Source organism: Nerophis lumbriciformis, linkage group LG14 (genome assembly GCF_033978685.3).
Source record: "Nerophis lumbriciformis linkage group LG14, RoL_Nlum_v2.1, whole genome shotgun sequence".
NCBI lineage: Eukaryota > Metazoa > Chordata > Actinopteri > Syngnathiformes > Syngnathidae > Nerophis > Nerophis lumbriciformis.
Genome location: NC_084561.2, coordinates 34288698 through 34300879, shown reverse-complemented (window position 1 = coordinate 34300879; position 12182 = coordinate 34288698). Strand labels below are relative to the sequence as shown.

At 40.4% G+C, this 12182-nt stretch overlaps 1 long non-coding RNA gene across 2 annotated transcripts in view; it reads right to left on the bottom strand.

Annotated features, from left to right (window-relative positions):
* Positions 1-3273: 3273 nt before the first annotated feature.
* LOC140679398 (uncharacterized) overlaps positions 3274-12182 on the bottom strand; it is a 36429-nt gene continuing 27520 nt past the window's right edge. Inside the window, exons 1-3 of one of the 2 annotated variants that reach the window (XR_012050813.1) lie at positions 9823-10529; positions 3778-3910; positions 3274-3693 (exon numbers count right to left, since the gene is read on the bottom strand). This is a non-coding gene — a long non-coding RNA (uncharacterized lncRNA). Of the gene's footprint in view, positions 3694-3777; positions 3911-9822; positions 10530-12182 lie in introns of those variants that run through there. The other variant, XR_012050814.1, reaches the window with a different exon arrangement.

Here is a 12182-nt window from a genome sequence, read left to right as displayed (position 1 = left end):
CCGCTGACCGGGTATCGCTCCGGTGCCACTTTCCGCTTTCGTAAATCACATCTTGTGATTGGATACTTGGGAGTGACAGGTGAGTATCCAATCACAGTCACGTTCAACGTAAGGCTGCTGTCAACAACTTGTGATCTGATCGGCTATCGCAACTGTCTGTTAACCGAATGTCCTCTGTTCGTTTAAACTGCACAGCCGCGGCTAATGTTGGTTCAGAAGGCCTCCGGCAGAATTCATACAGTGCTGGCAACAAGCCAGCTGAATTCTGATTGGATAAAAGCCCTAACTTAAAAAAACAACACTGGAGCCTAATATGACATGAAGAGAGTATGATTAATACTTATATACACTTTTATTAATTAAAGGGGAACATTATCACAATTTCAGAAGGGTTGAAACCATTAAAAATCAGTTCCCAGTGGCTTATTTTATTTTTCGAAGTTTCTTTCAAAATTTTACCCATCACGCAATATCCCTAAAAAAAGTTTCAAAGTGCCTGATTTTAACCATCGTTATAAACACCCGTCCATTTTCCTGTGACGTCACATAGTGATGCCAACACAAACAAACATGGCGGATAGAACAGCAAGGTATAGCGACATTAGCTCGGATTCAGACTCGGATTTCAGCGGCTTAAGCGAAATTGAAGAAGAAACTGAAGCTATTGAGCCATATCGGTTTGAACCGTATGCAAGCGAAACCGACGGAAACGACACGACAGCCAGCGACACGGGAGAAAGCGAGGACAAATTCGGCGATCGCCTTCTAACCAATGATTGGTATTTTTGTTTTTAAGTGTTGTAATGTTTTTAAGCTAAATTATTGGTAAACACAGTTTATGTATAATAATTTACGTAAAACCGCGAGTAATGAATAAAGTTTTCATCAATTAATATATTCTGTAGACATACCCTCATCCGCTCTCTTTTCCTGAAAGCTGATCTGTCCAGTTTTGGAGTTGATGTCAGCAGGCCAAGGAAGCTAGGGTCGATATTCTTCTCTTGATCATCTTCGGTGGCATAAGGGACGGTAGAAGCGGTGTGAGCCAAGACATCCAGTGGGTTTAGCTCGCTCGTCTGCGGGAACAAATTGCCGCCATTGCTTGCTGTGCTACCGAGGTCCTTTGTCCCTGAATAGCTCACACACTCCGGCAGATTCAATGGGGGTCTGGCGGCAGATTTCTTTGACTTTATCGTTGGAAATGCATCTGCTTTGAGTGTCGCAGGATATCCACACATTCTTGCCATCTCTGTCGTAGCATAGCTTTCGTCGGTAAAGTGTGCGGAACAAACGACTGACCATTTTCGTCGGCTTTCCCCACACCCTCATATTTTGAACAAATTTCGTCCAATTTCTTGCCACTTTCGCATCTTTGGACCACTGGTGTGACGTCACGACGTCATCGCTCCGAGAGCGAATAATAGAAAGGCGTTTAATTCGCCAAAATTCACCCATTTTGAGTTCGGAAATCGGTTAAAAAAAAATATGGTCTTTTTTCTGCAACATCAAGGTATATATTGACGCTTACATAGGTCTGGTGATAATGTTCCCCTTTAATGATCATAAAGCACACCACTGGCGACAATCACTTGCCATCTAACATATACCTCTCTCTGCATGGTGAGGCAGGGAAACTGGGTGCCTCGTCGTGCACTATTTAGTTCAGTTTATTGTCCAATTAGGGCCATATTAATGTCACACTTGAAGTAAATGAAGTACATTACACTGGCTGTAGAAAGTCAGGGTGCATCAATGTTTCTGCAAATATTATAATGGCGACATTCTTGCAAACAAAAAGTGATATGTGCCATCCACTAACCCAGTGCACTCAGTGCAGTGTGCACAGACAGTATGCTCGCTCACGCACTAAAAGGAAGAGAGCCTCCCCTGGCCGCACGTCACTGATATCATCTCAGTCCTCAAGTGATAAGTAATAAGGGACTTTTTTATTCCAGGTTTGGTGCAATATTTACAAAGTAGTTATTAAAGTCTTTACTGAGTCCATATTTTACTTTTTGAGCATTTGTATGATAATATTGTTTGATATGGCCGCTGTTGCCATCATCTTATTTTTGTTATAATTATATATTTTTTTACTTTTTGTTTTTATTATCTGCTTCTCTGTTTCTCTATTTTTAAAATTCTTTGCACAGTGTTTTTCTTCTTTTTAACTATTTTGAAATAATCTCCATCCATGGGCTGGTTTTTGTTCCTTTTGTGTGTCTCAATGGACACATTGTGTCATACTGTCGGACAATCTGTAAATTCTTAGAAAAGTTGAATATGCTCTATCAACATCATTTTCACAGTACACATTATCCCGGGTTTTATCGTACCGTATTCGAGCCGTGGTTTTTGTCTGAATGGCTAAAGTTCATCATCTCTGCTATGTGCCTGATTTGTGAGACAAGGTTTAAAGTCCAAGAACTGTTCTTTGCTGATTGTGCTGTCAGACTTATACTAATTCCAGGAATTTGTTCCGGCAATGTCAAATAAATAAGCAATCACGTGAAACATTTTCTTCGGGCTCTGCATGTGGTCACAGAGGTCCACACAACCTATGTTGCCATGGTACTCCCTTATGACTGTGAATCTTCTCACCTGGGGTCTCATGTATTAAGAGTTGTGTTATGTATGCAGGAGGAGTTGACGTCACAGAACCACAAGGGGGCGGTATAGCTATAAATGCTTTAGAATGTAATATCGGAAATTATCGGCATCGGTTTCAAAAAGTAAAATGTATGACTTTTTAAAACGCCGCTGTGTACACGGACATAGAGAGAAGTACCTAAAGGCACTTCCTTTGCGTGCCGGCCCAGTCACATAATATCTACGGCTTTTCACACACACAAGTGAATGAAAGCATACTTGATCTACAGCCGTACAGGTCACACTGAGGGTGGCCGTATAAACAACTTTACCACTTTTACAAATATGCGCCACACTATGAACCCACACCAAACAAGAATGACAAACATATTTCGGTAGAACATCCGCACCGTAACACAACATAAACACAACAGAACAAATACCCAGAACCCCTTGCAGCACTAACCCCCCACCTCAACCCCGCCCACCTCAACCTCCTCATGCTCTCTCAGGGAGAGCATGTCCCAAATTCCGAGCTGCTGTTTTGAGGCATGTTAAAAAAAATAATGCACTTTGTGACTTCAATAATAAATATGGCAGTGCCATGTTGGCATTTTTTTCCATAACTTGGTTGATTTATTTTGGAAAACCTTGTTACATTGTTTAATGCATCCAGCGGGGCATCACAACAAAATTAGGCATAATCATGTGTTAATTCTGCGACTGTATATATCGGTATCGGTAATTAAGAGTTGGACAATATCGGAATATCGGATATCGGCGAAAAAGCCATTATCGGACATCTCTAATTACAATATATATAATAATCCACAATAATACTATAAATCAACTTGAGAATGGAGTGTGACCAAAATCCAAGAGTGTGTGTTGTAGACTAGGTGTGGGAATTACTTGAGTGTTTTAACGTAGTGTTTAATCAAGAGGAGGGGCAAGGCAAGAAGGCAGTCCGTGGGCAAGCAAGCGGTCGGAGGCTGGGACGAAGAAACGTGGTCCGTGTCCAAGCAGGGGTGGTCGAGGATCGGGGGAGGCAATTCGGAAAGGAGTCGAGGCACACAGCTCGATCACAGGAGAACACGGGAAGCACTGCGGGAAGACAACAGGAACATCAGACACGGAAACAAGTTAAGAGCGAGCACGCGGGATGGAAGCCAGGCACGGGGTGCTTACTAAGGTAGCGGAAAATTACGTTCCGGCGCAGGATCCCTGGGTCCACTGGTCTTTATACAGCTCGCCCTCATCAATCCCAGGTGTGCTGATTGCTGATTGCCCGCAGCCTTGCCGGCGTGTGTTCTTTTCTGCTCTGCACAGATTAGGTGACCACAGATGACGTGTTAGCTGTTCAAAGTCGGGACCCGGGGTGGACCACTCATCTGTGCATGAGTTGGGGACGTCTCTGCGCTGCTGACTTGTCTCTACTCAAGATGATCCCTTGATGGCCCCACTATGGACTGGACTCTCACACTATTAACTAAATCCACTCGACGTCCATTGCCCCGGTCACCCGCACATCTGCGGTCCCCTTCCAAGGTTTTTCATTGTAGCCCATTGGGTTGAGTTTTTCCTTGCCCTGATGTGGGATCTTTGTCTGTTTAATAGATGTCATCAGTGTTTGAACCTGACACTGTGATTATGACATACCATCTTAATTGTATCACAGTGAAGCACACAAGTATTATTCAAGGTGAAAAGAAATAGAATATTAATGGCTGCAATAATGATTTACATAATAGTTTAGCATGCAGCACACATGAGCAGTATATTAACAAAAGAGGCAAGGAACATTCTATGGTAATGGGTGAGGGAAGGTTATACCGTTGCCTGTGCATGAGATTGTGAAAAGGTGAGCGAGAGAGGCGTCTAAGCGATTTAAATAGCCTATGTGGAACACCAAATCCCCCCCAGCAGTACACAATCAGCTGACTAACTGCCACTTGCCAAGGGGTTGTGGAAGGCCAGGGATTATAACTCCCCTCCCTGACAGAATCACCATGCATAGACAAAAGCAGGAGAGCTTTATGCATGCCGGCCTTTGGAATCTCTCGCCGGTCTAAACATAGATTGGGTTCACTGAGGGATGAAGAAGGAGGTTGTCACAGAAAGAAATACAGGAAGAAGAAGAAGAGATGTCACACTTTGTCTAAGCTCTCCTTCATTTTACTCAATTATTTGGCTGGGAGGATGCATTTCTAGCATGACTGCTGAAATGTATGGAAGTTATGTCATTTTATACAGTATGCATGTTTATTTCAGTTCGACGTACAGTACCTAGTATGACAAGAGTGCTTTGACTTTATATGACTGGACATCTCTTAAATGCATTGGTGCACAACTTTTTTCAAGACCACACCACAACAATGTTTTTACCTAAACATAGACCAAATGTAATGTCATGAAATATATATATATATATATATATATATATATATATATATATATATATATATATATATATATATATATATATATATATATACACATACAGTACAGGTCAAAAGTTTGAATACACCTTCTCATTCAATGTGTTTTCTTTATTTTCATGACTATTTACATTGTAGATTGTCACTGAAGGCATCACAACTATGTCACCTGTGAAGTGAAAACCCTTTCAGGTGACTCTTGAAGCTCATCGAGAGAATGCCCAGAGTGTGCAGAGCAGTAATCCGAGCAAAAGAATTAGAATATAAAACATATTTTCAGTTATTTCACCTTTTTTTGTTAAGTACATAACTCCACATGTGTTCATTCATAGTTTTGATGCCTTCAGTGACAATCTACAATGTACAAACCCCGTTTCCATATGAGTTGGGAAATTGTGTTAGATGTAAATATAAACGGAATACAACGATTTGCAAATCATTTTCAACCCATATTCAATTGAATATGCTACAAAGACAACATATTTGATGTTCAAACTGATAAACATTTTTTTGTGTGCAAATAATCATTAACTTTAGAATTTGATGCCAGCAACACCTGACAAAGAAGTTGGGAAAGGTGGCAATAAATACTGATAAAGTTGAGGAATGCTCATCAAACACTTATTTGGAACATCCCACAGGTGAACAGGCTAATTGGGAACAGGTGGGTGCCATGATTGGGTATAAAAGTAGATTCCATGAAATGCTCAGTCATTCACAAACAAGGATGGGGCGAGGGTCACCACTTTGTCAACAAATGCGTGAGCAAATTGTTGAACAGTTTAAGAAAAACCTTTCTTAACCAGCTATTGCAAGGAATTTAGGGATTTCACCATCTATGGTCCGTCATATCATCAAAGGGTTCAGAGAATCTGGAGAAATCACTGCACGTAAGCAAACCAACGTTGAATGCCCGTGACCTTCGATCCCTCAGGCTGTACTGCATCAACAAGCGACATTAGTGTGTAAATGATATCACCACATGGGCTCAGGAACACTTCAGAAACCCACTGTCAGTAACTACAGTTGGTCGCTACATCTGTAAGTGCAAGTTAAAACTCTCCTATGCAAGGCAAAAACTGTTTATCAACAACACCCAGAAACGCCGTTGGCTACTCTGGGCCTGAGCTTATCTAAGATGGACTGATACAAAGTGGAAAAGTGTTCTGTGGTCTGACGAGTCCATATTTCAAATTGTTTTTGGAAACTGTGGACGTCGTGTCCACCATCCGGATTGTTATAGGCACAAAGTTGAAAAGCCAGCATCTGTGATGGTATGGGGGTGTATTAGTGCCCAAGACATGGGTAACTTACACATCTGTGAAGGCGCCATTAATGCTTAAAGGTACATACAGGTTTTGGAGCAACATATGTTGCCATCCAAGCAACGTTACCATGGACGCCCCTGCTTATTTCAGCAAGACAATGCCAAGCCACGTGGTACATCAACGTGGTTTCATAGTAAAAGAGTGCGGGTACTAGACTGGCCTGCCTGTAGTCCAGACCTGTCTCCCATTGAAAATGTGTGGCGCATTATGAAGCCTAAAATACCACAACGGAGACCCCCGGACTGATGAACAACTTAATCTGTACATCAAGCACGAATGGGAAAGAATTCCACCGGAGAAGCTTAAAAAATGTGTCTCCTCAGTTCCTAAACGTTTACTGAGTGTTGTTAAAAGGAAAGGCCATGTAACACAGTGGTGAACATGCCCTTTCCCAACTACTTTGGCACGTGTTGCAGCCATGAAATTCTAAGTTAATTATTATTTACAAAAAAAAATTAAAGTTTATGAGTTTGAACATCAAATATCTTGTCTTTGTAGTGCATTCAACTGAATATGGGTTGAAAAGGATTTGCAAATCATTGTATTCCGTTTATATTTACATCTAACACAATTTCCCAACTCATATTGAAACGGGGTTCGTAAATAGACATGAAAATAAAGAAAAGTCCTCTGCTCACGGCAAATCTATGCCACGCACAAAATCAAATAAAAAAATAAGCGCATAACAATTTTCAACACGACACGGACACGACAGAGAAAACCGTTTTCGTCATCATTGTTCAAATATAATAATACGTCTGTCGAGACGCTTTGAAGACATGAAGTCCATCCATCACTTTACTGAGCAAACTCTTTATTGTCGGCCATAAATACATCACTGTTATATCAACAGCAGCCGCTCGCTCTTTCTCACTTGCGCCAACACATGCACATATGGCACTTAGCCAGTGATGCGTTTACAGCCACACAAAAAGTCGGACAACTCCAACACCACACATAAAGTGTAATTCCAGGTCGTTACTCTATGATTTACCAATCAAATGTGTGCTTATTCTAGTGTCATTTATTAGGAATCTTAATTTATAAATATTAATCATTAAATGCTGTTAGTATATTAAATACATACTAATAAAAATATATATATTTTTACAAACAGGAAGTTGCAGGAATGTACGCATGATCCCCTGCTTACATCTCATTGTGCAACATGTGAATGTTTAATGGGAACTAAATGCAATGTCTGAAATGGGTACAAACTATTTCCAAAGCAGGACCTCCACCCAGACAAACAATACAAGTACGCAGTTCATGAAAAACAATATTTTTTGTTATTGTCATTGTAAGTGGGCCTAAACACTTATATTAGAAATGGAAATGACTGCTGTCATTTGATTATAATAATAAGAGAATGTTGTCTGTCTATCTGTGTTGGCCCTGCGATTGGTGGGGACTTGTCCAGGGTGTACCCAGCCTTCCGCCCGAATGCAGCTGAGATAGGCTCCAGCGACCTCGAAAGGGACAAGCGGTAGAAAATGGATGGATGGATGGAGATTGAACTTGTTATTTAGTCAGGTTTGAGACAGGTGTGCTGCTGGTGTAGCCACAGTGTGCACGTCTGATGTTGCTCACATGGGCTCCACTGAATGCTCAGGGAGTTTTTGCGTTTGCTCACACACATGAACAATTAGAGGGAACATTGATTGACAGAGTGTGTGTGCCTTCAGTGCTGAATGATGAGCAGAGGCAGACTTAATCCTTAAATGGTGGTGGTGGAGGTGAAGTGTCATTGGAGTCTCTATCTCTCTTTACTAGCTTCGTCGAAGCATGTTGCTTATGTAGCTTGTTTCAGCAGATTTGAATTGCTGTTTTGGGCAGTAGATGGGATCTTTGATCCAAAGCACAATTTACATTTAACTAAAATGTTGTTTTCTTTGTGCTCGACAAAAGAAAAGTAGTGAAAATATCTCCATGTTAGCAAACTCGACTTCTGGCTCCGCCATGATCAGACACGCCCTCCTCCCCTCTCCTCCCTCCCTCCCCACACTCACACTCATACCCAGACACACACACAGAGCGCATGTCTCTCTTCTCCGGCTTGTGACACAAGAAGAATCAGAACGATGACACAGCACCGATAAAACACACTTTATACTACATAAAAAGTAACGTAAAATAACGCAGTAACGCATCATGTACCGTAGTAACAGTAACTGAGTTACTGAATATAAAAAATAACGCGTTAGATTACTAGTTACCGCCGAAACTAACGGCGTTACAGTAACTGAGCAGGGTACAAACACATGACGAACACTTTTACGACCATCCGGAAACATAGCCACCAGACTAGCAACGCACCTCCTTTCCGGCAGCTGTCGCAACGTTCTTAAAGCAACCGCAGCACTTATATATTTATACAACATATATGACATGATCTCCCTTTCTTAACTTTTGTTTTTCTTTCCTTGTAAACAAAACAAAATCACACTGCATATGTGTTGTCTGTCTAATTATAAATAATGCAGACGAGGCGTGTTGGCTGAGTTCTTGACGTTTACTTTCACAGCGTGCTCATAACCTCATTCTTAGCTGCCGGGTGGCGACTTGCAACACCACTTTTCGGGGCTACGCGCATGCTCGTCACTCCCGTTGCATGCTGGGTAGTTGTTATATTCCCTAGTTCACAACATCACATCTTTCCCCCTATAAAGAAATAATGTTAACTCAATAAAGTGTATTTCTTTTTTTAGCTTTAACTTTTCATTTTTTTAGCATTGTAACCACATTTGCAAACAACTTTTCTCTTCATAGAATTTTCTTTCAATGAAGAAATAAAGTGCAAAAATGTCAAAGCATCAAAACAAACAGTTATGTCAAATAGCAGCAGAAGTGCACTTTTTGGAGAGCTGTATTATTTTCAGTTTTGTGCCCAAGGGACTGATTTTATTTAACACTATATTATTATTTATACACCTATAGTGATCACAGAGACAGGTTGTTTTTGTGTTACTGTATATATTTGGTTTTTCTGAAAAATCCCACTTAATGAACTTTGGGTAACAACAGTCAATATTTATTTATTTATTTTTTTTTAGGGGGGTAACAGTCAATATTTATTTATTTATTAGATTTTATTTTTTTCTTACATAATAAAAGAGAGCTTTTGTTAAACCAAATATTGTGTGTTTTTTTCCATATACAACAACCTATCTGGACTCGATAAGAGAATCGATAAGGAATCGGTTCGATAAGAGGATTCGATAATGGGCTCGAACTCGATCATTTCTTATCAAACATCATCCCTAGACAACACACATGTTTTTGTGTGGTTCAGTTCATGCATTCTCTCCCATACAAACACACGCATGAAATGAATGAAAGGACGATACACACTCATCTTAACATGACACACCTACACACTTTAAAATCCCAGCCAGCATCCATGATGAATATGGTGACTGAGGGGAATAGTGTGTAAAGAAAGTGGTGCAGAACCTTATAAAACTCACTTTGATGACATTCTTCTGAGACTTGTCATATCCCGCTTGGCGTTGTGCGGGCTGAGTGTTTAAAGCCCCGCCGCCCTGTTTTCATGATGCAGGGCAGTGATCTGGAGCTCTTGGAGTGACTCACAGGTGATGCATCCCTTTCATGTTCCGTGCCCTGGACCTCCCAACATTTTATCTCCCACATTTAGGTGGGGGTTTAGCAATAGCATGGACTTGGAAAAGGAAAGCGCAGCATCGTAGGAGATGTGCAACTTGAGCAGGCTGAGCCACACATGACTTCATGTGCATGCTCATGCCGTAGGCCTTAACCCTTTCATGGCTCCAGCCAAAAGTGATTGCTGATGTGAGAACGCTAATTACATCATCTCAAAGGGACAAGCGGTCAAAAATGGATGAATTTATATTTAAAGGGCGGTTTGCAACCTTTACGCAGATGCCTAGAGGGCGCTAACTTTCCAAAAAGTTTGAGGCATTGTATCCATAGGCGCCGATCTACATTTCTGGCTGTGGTGTGTGTATGTGTGGTGTGTGTGTATTAGTGTTGTCCCGAGACCAGTACTTTTCTAAATAAAGGAGACCACAAAAATTGTCATTATTGGCTTTTGTAGATGTTGCCCTCCTGTGGGTTCTCCTGACCATACTTGCCAACCCTCCCGGATTTTCCGTGAGACTCCCGAAATTCAGCGCCTCTCCCGAAAACCTCCCGGGACAAATTTTCTCCCGAAAATCTCCCGAAATTCAGGCGGAGCTGGAAGCCACGCCCCCTCCAGCTCCATGCGGACCTGAGTGACGTCAGGTGCGCAACACCACGTAAATCGTTGGCCAACCAAAAAGTAACCCCAGTACGCTATAGCCAACATTCACCAGGAGATGGCAACAGACAAACATAGATAACTCTATTACATTATTCCCCTTTTAGAAATGTATAGAAGTTACTCAAAATAAATAAACAACCCAACCAAAAAATGCAGCAGCTCAATTAAAAAACTGTACTTAAGCCACATTCTTTTTTTTTTTTTTAGTACTGAACTCTTAACCCTCATTTGTAAAAAAAATAACATGCTTATTATACAAACAGTATTTGTACACCTTTAACACAGATTTTTATACTGTTTTCAGAGATTCAGTTTTTTTGGTGGTACTCGAAACCTTTCTGGGTACCTTCGAAAGGGTGTTCAGCATGGTTAGAAAAATAGTGACAGAGAATAGAACAAGGATGGACAATTCAACCCTTAACTCAACAATGAGTAGATGAGTGTTATGTGTGTGTATATGTGTAAATAAATGAAGACTGAAATTCAAGTATTTCTTTTATTTATATATATATATATATATTGTATATATAATATATATATATATATATATATATATATATATATATATATATTGTATATATATATATATATATAGTATATATATATATATATATATATATATATGTATATACAGCTAGAATTCACTGAAAGTCAAGTATTTCTTATATATATATATATATATATATATATATATATATATATATATATATATATATATGTATGAAATACTTGACTTGGTGAATTCTAGCTGTAAATATACTCCTCCCTTCTTAGCCCCGCCCCCAACCACGCCCCCTCCCCACCCAGACCACGCCCCCCCACCCCCCACCTCCCGAAATCAGAGGTCTCAAGGTTGGCAAGTATGCTCTTGACACAAAGATTCCTCTTGTGAGCACGGCAGTCTGAGGTAACAGTCTTTTATTTTCATTCAGGGATTGCTTTCCAGCAATATATTTTCAGACTTTTCATTCCAGCGTGTCTCAGTCCGTGTGTGTCTTTCTCGGGCTCCAACTCCCACTCCGTGTCTCCGGCCGGCTGCTGCTAATGAAGGCGACAGGTGATTAGATAACAAGGCCCACCTGGGCCATCTACTCACCTGTCGCTGTCTTCGAGGCCGGTCCTTGCACACCTCTTTCCCCGGCAGGCCTGCAGGCCACGCCCCCATCCACAGCTTTATTTTAACCAAAAAAATCTTACAATACATTAAACATATGTTTCTTATTGCAAGTTTGTCCTTAAATAAAATAGTGAACATACAAGACAAACTTGTCTTTTAATAGTAAGTAAGCAAACAAAGGCTCCTAATTAAGCTGCTGACATATGCAGTAACATATTGTGTCATTTATCATTCTATTAGTTTGTCAAAATTATTAAGGACAAGTGGTAGAAAATGCATTATTAATCTACTTGTTCATTTATCTGCTTATTTTCTGTTTCAACATGTTCTATCTACACTTCTGTTAAAATGTAATAATCACTTATTCTTCTGTTGTTTGATACTTTACATTAGTTTTGGATGATACCACAAATTTGTGTATCAATCCG